Here is an 8,268-nt window from a genome sequence, read left to right on the forward strand (position 1 = left end):
GATTTGAGTGATTAAACACCAAAAGGATAGACTCGTGTTCTTCTCGTCTCGAACCTCGAGCATAGTGTGCAAGATGTGCTTGCACATGCAAAAAGGAGTCGGCATCACAATGGCATACAGAAGGATGGCCTTCTTGAGAGTAAGCTCACTCCGACGAGCATGAGGCTAAAGGTTTGTCACAACCACCTTTGCTAAAAATCGGTGCATAGGAGCAAAAGCACCGATGTTGATCTGGGAGTGGGACTTGTCTTCTCTCTGTGGTCTCGTCCCAAAGAAATCATGAAGAAAGTCAATGCTGGGTGGCTCATCACCATCTTGGAAATGAACGCCTGAGACTGGTAGAACAGGGACCTCGATCACAAAACTGATAAGTTGGGGATCAATCAGAATTGTTTGGCCTCTGACCATAGTCTGCATGATCAGTCCTCTGTCATCATCTTGGATGACGATCATATGGCCATAAAATTCCAACACCAGTCTTGGAAAGGCCGGGCAGGCACAATTGTACAGGTACTCCCATTGGTTCTCCAATAGCATCTGAGCAATGGGGAGCAAAACTGGATCTCTTAGATCTGCGCGGAGAAGATTCCGCTCCGATAGGACCTGTCGTGATTGCATGCGGTGCAACCTGTCAGCAACTGACTCTTCAGTTCTTTGCCTGACTCAGGGAGGAGAGTCGTCTGAAGACATATTTCCTGGGCTAAAAACAATCACAGAAACATTTCCATGAAAGCATTAATTTCTGTTAGTCTAGAAAAAATTTAGGCATTATGATGGTTGTGAACAGGACTATTCCAAAAATTACAACTACATAAACACAACCCAAACAATAACAAGATACCAAAATATGTCAAAATCTTAACCCAAACAATAATAAAAAGAGCAATGAATCATATTAATCGCAAAGTATGATAATCCCCAAAACAACCTATTTTAAGCATAAAATCTTAAAATAAAATAGTAAAAAGATAGACAAACATACCTGGGGAGGAGATAAATTGCAAAGAAGACACGTGCACATGGGAAATACGCATAAAAATCACAAGGAAAAAACACAAGACGATAAACAAAACAAAGAGAAAAGAGAAAGTGACGTGTGGCGCCAGGGAGAATACGATTTAACCCTACAGGGTTCACCGTCCGGACAGAACTAAAGAGACGTCCAGACATAGTGCCACGTAAGAGATCGCACAAACACGCTTGTCCAGACAAGAAGAATGGACGTCCGGATGAATCAACCCTATCGTTCGGACAGCCAGAACCATTGTCTGGACGCTTCACTAAAAATTTGAAAAAGAGAGGAAAAAATAACAGAAAAATATTTCTCAAATAATTTCTAGAACACGCATGTATATAAAACTGATATCCCAGTTCAATTAGCATTTCAAAAATAAATCAAGATATAATTGAGAGTTAGGATTCAATAAGCACAACAATTCCCCTGCAGAAAGGCATTTTTCAATAGAAAACTTAACTCAAGTAATGCGTGTTGTGTGTGAAGGCTTTCTTAATAATGTATGAAGTTCACTGATATAACTTAAATCACCCGGATATTCCAAAGAAGAGAGAAAACCAATATAGACTAGTCAAAAGTCAAACCTTATTTTACTAGGGCCTAGTCACCCTCATCTAATACACTCCCCATAAGTTGCAGCACTTTTCTTTTCCTTTTGTCCTTTAGTGACCGTCTATTTCCACAATGATTTGGTCACTGACTGTTTCTTTAGGGTCAAATTCAAGAACAATTTTATAGCATAAACGCAGTGGATTTTTTTACTTATCCATTTTTATTCAGTTTTGAATGTCTTTTGTCACTTGGTGCTGCAACCTAGAAAAAATGTCAGAATTTATGGGTTCTAGGTTCAACTAGCGAGTTGGTCAATTTGGCTATCTTAGAAAAAAAATTTCTCTCATTTAAAATTTCCAGAAGCTAAAAGTCAGAAGAGAGAAAAAAATACCTTAGGGGAGCCTTTTGGAAAGTGTACATTTTTTATCGCATGAGAAAAACAACTATCTATTATGGATGCCACTGGGAAACTTTGCAGATATCAAGAGAAACTCTCAGTTATATAAAGGCAAAAGAATAAATGCATCAAAAACTGAGACATCAGTTAAAACATACTTAAGATATCTGGAAGCTTTATAATGGAACAATAAAACTTTGCATTCTTTAACCTCCCCTTTTTTTTTTCTTTTTTTTTTTTTTAAAAAAAAATGAAAAATGAAAACACATGCTTCACAATAAAGAGGATAGTATAGTACAAGCATGTAAGGTAAAAGCAAACATGACCTTAGGGAGAGAGATTTGACAGTGCCATGATAGAAAAGCAGCCGCTCGACGTGCTTTTTCTATCATCCCTATTTAATACCTGCAGAATTTCCTCAAGACAAACAAGAGGGAATATAGGGATAAACAAAAATGGTTCCATAACAACATGCAAAGATTTCATAAGATGCAATATAAAATTGCTATGCAAGTGTACCTGTCATGCTCTACGATTTAGGTACCAAAATCCTAGGCATGTGTGACCTCACCTATTGGGTAGGTTCGCTCCCCCTCGGGGGGTGGGCATCCTTTTTCTTGTCCTGTCCTTCCTTCTTTAGCTATAGTGCCAGAAATCTGACCAGATCTTCCATGAAGGAACTGATGGAAGATGTTCCTTCATAGGAGATTTCCCTTCCTATAGTCTTTTGTTCTTCCATATACAGCTTCTTGGGGACCCAAGTCTTTTTTGCTTGAGTAGGCTTCTGCAGCTGCTGATACTTTGGAACATGATTTCTGGGCGGAGATCTATAATGCCTGGGTGGCTTAGGTAGAGGACACCTAGGTCTTATATGACTGCTAACTCCACATTGGTGACACATGGGAGTTTTAGGAGCCTGCCACTTTTTCTTCCTTTGAACTTGCAGATGTGGGCAGTTAGGCTTGATGTGCCCTAGCTCGCCACAGTGATGGCATGTGGGAGGCTTTCTTCTGATAGGAAGCTTGGCCGGAGGCTGAGGGATGACTAGTACTTCCCCATCCATAACAGTTTTTCCCTTATCCACGATTGAGGGTGGAGACTCGGGAATAACCGGCTTCACAAAAATAGTATAGGAGGTAGAAGGAATATCAGAAGTAGAAGGAGGAACATACCCGAGTCTGGTCTTGTCGGTTGGGCACTTCTAAATAGAGAGCATGTGATTAAGCTTCTTGTCTGAGACTCTCTCCAGTTGCAACTGTGTCTGTAGAAGCCTCTCTTCTAAATCATTGATCTTTATTAGCATTGAGGTCTTCTCAGTCCTAAGGCTATTTATCTCTAGTACCTGTTGCTTGTATTTCTCCTTCAGCTTTAAGAACTCTACATATTGAAGTTGATAGGCTCACTGCATATCTTCTTCTTCACTATTCTCAGAGTAGTAAGATTGAGAACCCTCATTTTCTTCATGTGGGGCCATAAAGGCCAAGAATTTTTCTTCCTTAGGAGTTTCTTCTTCCTTCTCAGACTTATCGCTTAGAGTTGCATCAAAAGCTTTCCCTTTTAATTTCTTCAGATTTGCACATTCAGTCCTGATGTGCCCGAAACCTGAACATTCGAAACATTAGGGACCCCTTGAATCTTTCTTCTCTGCTTCTTCTGACTCAGCTGTGTGGGGAGCCTTTCTTAGTCTGTTAGAGAATTTCTTCTTGAATTTATTATTCTTCATAAACCGCTCGAAGTTCTTGGCTAACATTGCCACTGTATCTTCATCAATATTGGAGTCTTCGTCAGACGAGACTCTGGATTTCTTCTTGGATGCCTTAGATGCCTTGAGGGCAATTGTCTTTGCCTTTCTAACTAGAGGTAAGGAGTATTCATATGTCTGAAGAGATCCTACCAGCTCTTCAATCTTCATCTCCTCTAGATCTTTGCTTTCTTTTATAGTTGTCACCTTAATCCTGAAATGCTCAGGCAAAGATCTTAGTATCTTTCGGATGAGTTTTACATCCAAGATTTGATTCCCAAGACTCACCATCGAGGTTCTTAGGTCACTAATCTTAATGTAGAACTCTCCGAAGGTCTCTTCTTCTAGCATCTTAATCTCTTCAAATTTAGAAATCAACATTTGAAGCTTGGCAAATTTCACCAGTTTTGTGCCTTCATATGTTGTTTCTAGAATTTGCCATGCATCTTTAGCAACTTCACAATTTGAAATTCTTGCGAATTCAGATGGTGAAAGTGCTTGACATAGAGCATGGCGAGTTTTATCTTTGGAGAGCCGTGCGCTTGTTTGGGTAACAAAAATTTCATCTGTTTCTTCTGGTTTAATCCAACCAGTTTCAACAATTTTCCAGACATCAATTGATTTTAAAAAGAAGCACATGCGGGCTTTCCAATGGCCATAGTTCGTCCCATCAAAGGGCGGAACTGAATTAAGATTTTGAGACATTTTTTTTTTTAAAAAAAAAAAAAGTCAAGAGATAACACTCAAGAAATAAATCTAAAACAGAGTGTACCAAGTTTTGATACCAATTGAAAATAAAATATGACTTCTAAACAACACAAGTGTGTGTGTGTGTGTGTGTGTTTGTGTGCAACAAAATATCTTAAATGCGGAATTTAAAAAAAACAAGATATTTGTTACGAAGTGGAAACTCTATGAAGAGAAAAAACCACTCCAGGGTAGCCAAACCCAGGAACTCCACTATCCAAAAACAAAGCTAGTTACAAGACACTCGTACTCACATACCCTTATGCAGTAGTCATACCTTTAACTCTGACACGAAGCCTATTGTGAATGCTTCCCTACTAGATCTTCTACCTGAAGGGATTTTTGATGGATTCATTTACCTTAGGGCCAACCCCTAAGATAGACTTCACACGAACGGTTAAGCACACACCGGTAACGGCTTGAGAGCTAGCAAATCTTCGATTCTCCCTAAACACCCTCTCAAAGCACTATGGAATTTACTGTCGAATTCTGTACAAAATACAAGCCTAGAGCCCTCTATTTATAGGCTTAAAGAAACCCTAAATCTGCTGAAAAATGAACTCTGGCCGTTGAGCATCTGGACGGAAGTTAGCCATGTCCAGACGGTTTTTTGCGATATTCTTTCAGAAACAGCGTAATTCTATCCTTATCAGGTTTTCATCCAAACGACTTGACCGAGCGTCCGGACGGTCTTCGCTATAACTCCTTGTAGTGTTCGAACTGAACATTGGAATATTCTAAAATGCTAGATAGCTTCCGGACGTATTGCCACGTCGTCCGGACGGTTTGCAGAGACTCCCTAACAGTGTCGACTTCTGAAATCCAACTCCTTGTTAAATACTGATTGACCTAGCATCCGAACGGTGTTGCTCTGTAGTCTAGACTTCTTCAACGTAAAACTGTTGGACACTGAGGGGCGTCCGAAACCCTTCAAAGGCCCGTCCAAACGGTTGCACAGGAACTGGTTGATTTGCCTTGGAATTTGCAAGGACTCTTCATGAATATCTTCAAGATGCTTGTGATCAATCACAAGCTCTGATTTGAACATTATCTGAAAACATGAAGACTCTGAATAAACACCGATCATCCTGTTAAATCGCAACCATTACATAAAGTGTTTTTATTTATCCAGAATGTAGCCAATATAAAATACTAACAACTATTACTGTCTAAATGATTACAAACATTAGAGATACAATTGTTGTTGCAAATGCGAGTGCTAACTTGAAGGTACTTTTGTCCAAGGGAAAACTACTAGAACTGAAGTAAGTTGAATTTGACTTGTGTGAAGGCTGCATTCTCGGAAAGCAAAATAGGGTCAGTTTCATGACGGTTGGCAGAACATCGAAGCCTGGGAAGTTGGACCTGGCACACACAGACTCATGGGGTCCCTCCCCAGTTGCATCTTTTGGAGGCTTGTGATATTACATCACTTTTATTGATGACTCAAGGAGAAAGGTATGGCTCAATTTCTTGAAAAGTAAATCTAATGCATTTGAAACTTTTTAAGTAGGGGGTATACAAACGGAGCGGTAATAACCGCTTTACAACTGCTAATAGCATAACTGCTTTCGACAGTAGTTATAAATAATCGACAACCGCTTAGGCGAAGGCTGTTAGCGGTTATAGGGGTTGCGGGTATATATATATATTAAAAAAAATACTATTATTATTTTATCTAGCTAGATATATTAAAACTAGGGGCGTGCACGGGGAGGGGCAGGGCGGATTTCCGCCCTTTTTGCCCCTGCCTCGCAGCCATGCAGGTGTAGAAAATCTCACCCGCAACTGCAAATTTTTTCACTGTATCCACAGGGTCGCGAGGGAGCACTGGGTGGTTTCTGCTGGTGCAGGTTTTGCAGGATTTGCAAATTCAGAGTAGATCTGATGGGGTGGGCTTGAAGAGAAATGAAGAAAAAAGTGAGGGGTGGCTGCTTTGTTCCATGGGCGTCCTCTTTCTCGACGTCATCACCATCAAGTTGCGCGAGGAAGACACCTTCTCCAATTCCCAAAAATGAGTACCGTACTAGAGGATAAGTCAAATACCTAAAGAGAAGAGTCTGGTGAGGGGAAGAAGAGAGGGGAAGAATTGAAGAGTGAAGAAAAGAGAGCGGCACAGAGAGGGGGTGTTAGGGTTTTTTTTTTGTTCATAATTTAGGGGTGCGGGGTGGGGCAGTGTGGGGCAGGTATTCGGGGTTTTTAAAACCCAAACCCGCAACCCGCCCCTCCCCACCTCGCATAGGTTGGACAAAATCCAACCCGTGACAGCAAAAAAATACATAAAATCTAGTATATGTGGGGTGGGGGACGCGGGGCGAGGCGGGTGGGCGGGTGGGTGGGTCTTTGCCCACCCCTAATTAAAACGATTTGCACTCGAACCATTTTTTTTTTTTTCGGAGTAATATAGGAAAAGGGAGACTACAGTCTACAAACAAGCTGAAAGAAAAGAACCAAAAAGGTAAAAGCAATGGAAGGTTCTCCCGTTTCCTTACTGCAATTTTTACAATTAAGTAAATTTGTGACATAAATTTTTACAATTAATTTTTTTAAGGTTCACAATCTCTCTAATTTGAAACTACATTAAAATACAAACTCCAAAGCTAGCCAACAACACTCATTTCTTTGTATAATTGAGATTGAAAGGGATATTTATTGAGAGGGACCGATTATATAACAAGTTTTATGGGGGTTGTAAATTGCAGTTCTAACTTTTTACGATGTACAAAGTTTGGAAGGAGAGGACCAGTAGATTTTCAGTTTTGGGTGTGTTTTTTTCTTTTTCTAATGATGATTGGTGTGGGAAATGGGAATGCCATTGTTTATGACTGATCAAAACTTTTGATTTAATGATTTTCTCAGGCCAACATTCTATTGAATGCATGTGCGATTTCATAGAATTTTGGGCCCAAAATCGGTTCAAAACCCAAATTAAAAAGCGGTTTTAAAATCGTTGGTTATAAATATAATAACCGTTAACCGACGATCATAAAAATAACCTCCTCCGCCTAGGTAATTAGTGGTTGCAGTTGGTAAAATGCAAAAATTGTCTTAGGCGGTTACGGTTAGCGGTTTTAGCCAAAAGCCGCTAGCCATAACCGCTTGTACACCTCTACTTTTAAGAAGTGGAAGGCCATGGTAGAGACAAACGGGCTTGAAGTTGAAGTGTGTAAGGTCAAATAATGGAGGAGAATACGAAGATGGAAGGTTCTAACCCCAAATTAACAATACATGCACAAATAATCATTAATGAAAAAGATTTAATTAGAGAATCATAAGTAATATAACCACAAATTACACACATCCACAACACAAAGATTTGTTAACAAAGTAGAAACCCTTTGAGCACCTTAAAGAGAAAAAACACTCTAGGGCAGCCAAATTCGGAAAATACTAGCAAAGAAGATAAAGAATAAAGACACAAGGAAACTTATAACCATTTGTAAATCCTAGAATCTGTATGACAACAAGCAACCTCCTTGCCTCTAAGCTCAACAATCTTCTCCTAGTGCATTTTCTCATCTATCCTTCGGTAGACTCTTTGGTAGATAAAGGTTGTGTATGATGTCGTTTGATGAATGAAATCAAAACATAAAGAGTGGGTAAGCTAGAAGCTTTGGTCATATCCTTTCTTGGAATCCAGGGTACGTGAAGTAAGGTACCTATAAAACCTTTATCTAGGTGTTTCTTAATCTCCTTGGTTGTTCTTCACAAAAGGCCATCTCTCTCTCTCTCTCTCTTTATATATATATATATATATGACCTCTTAAAAGCACACAAGACAAGCCTATATCATAGTGTAGTTCGTGGCGTGATGTC

This window comes from Alnus glutinosa, chromosome 6 (genome assembly GCF_958979055.1).
Source record: "Alnus glutinosa chromosome 6, dhAlnGlut1.1, whole genome shotgun sequence".
Lineage (NCBI taxonomy): Eukaryota > Viridiplantae > Streptophyta > Magnoliopsida > Fagales > Betulaceae > Alnus > Alnus glutinosa.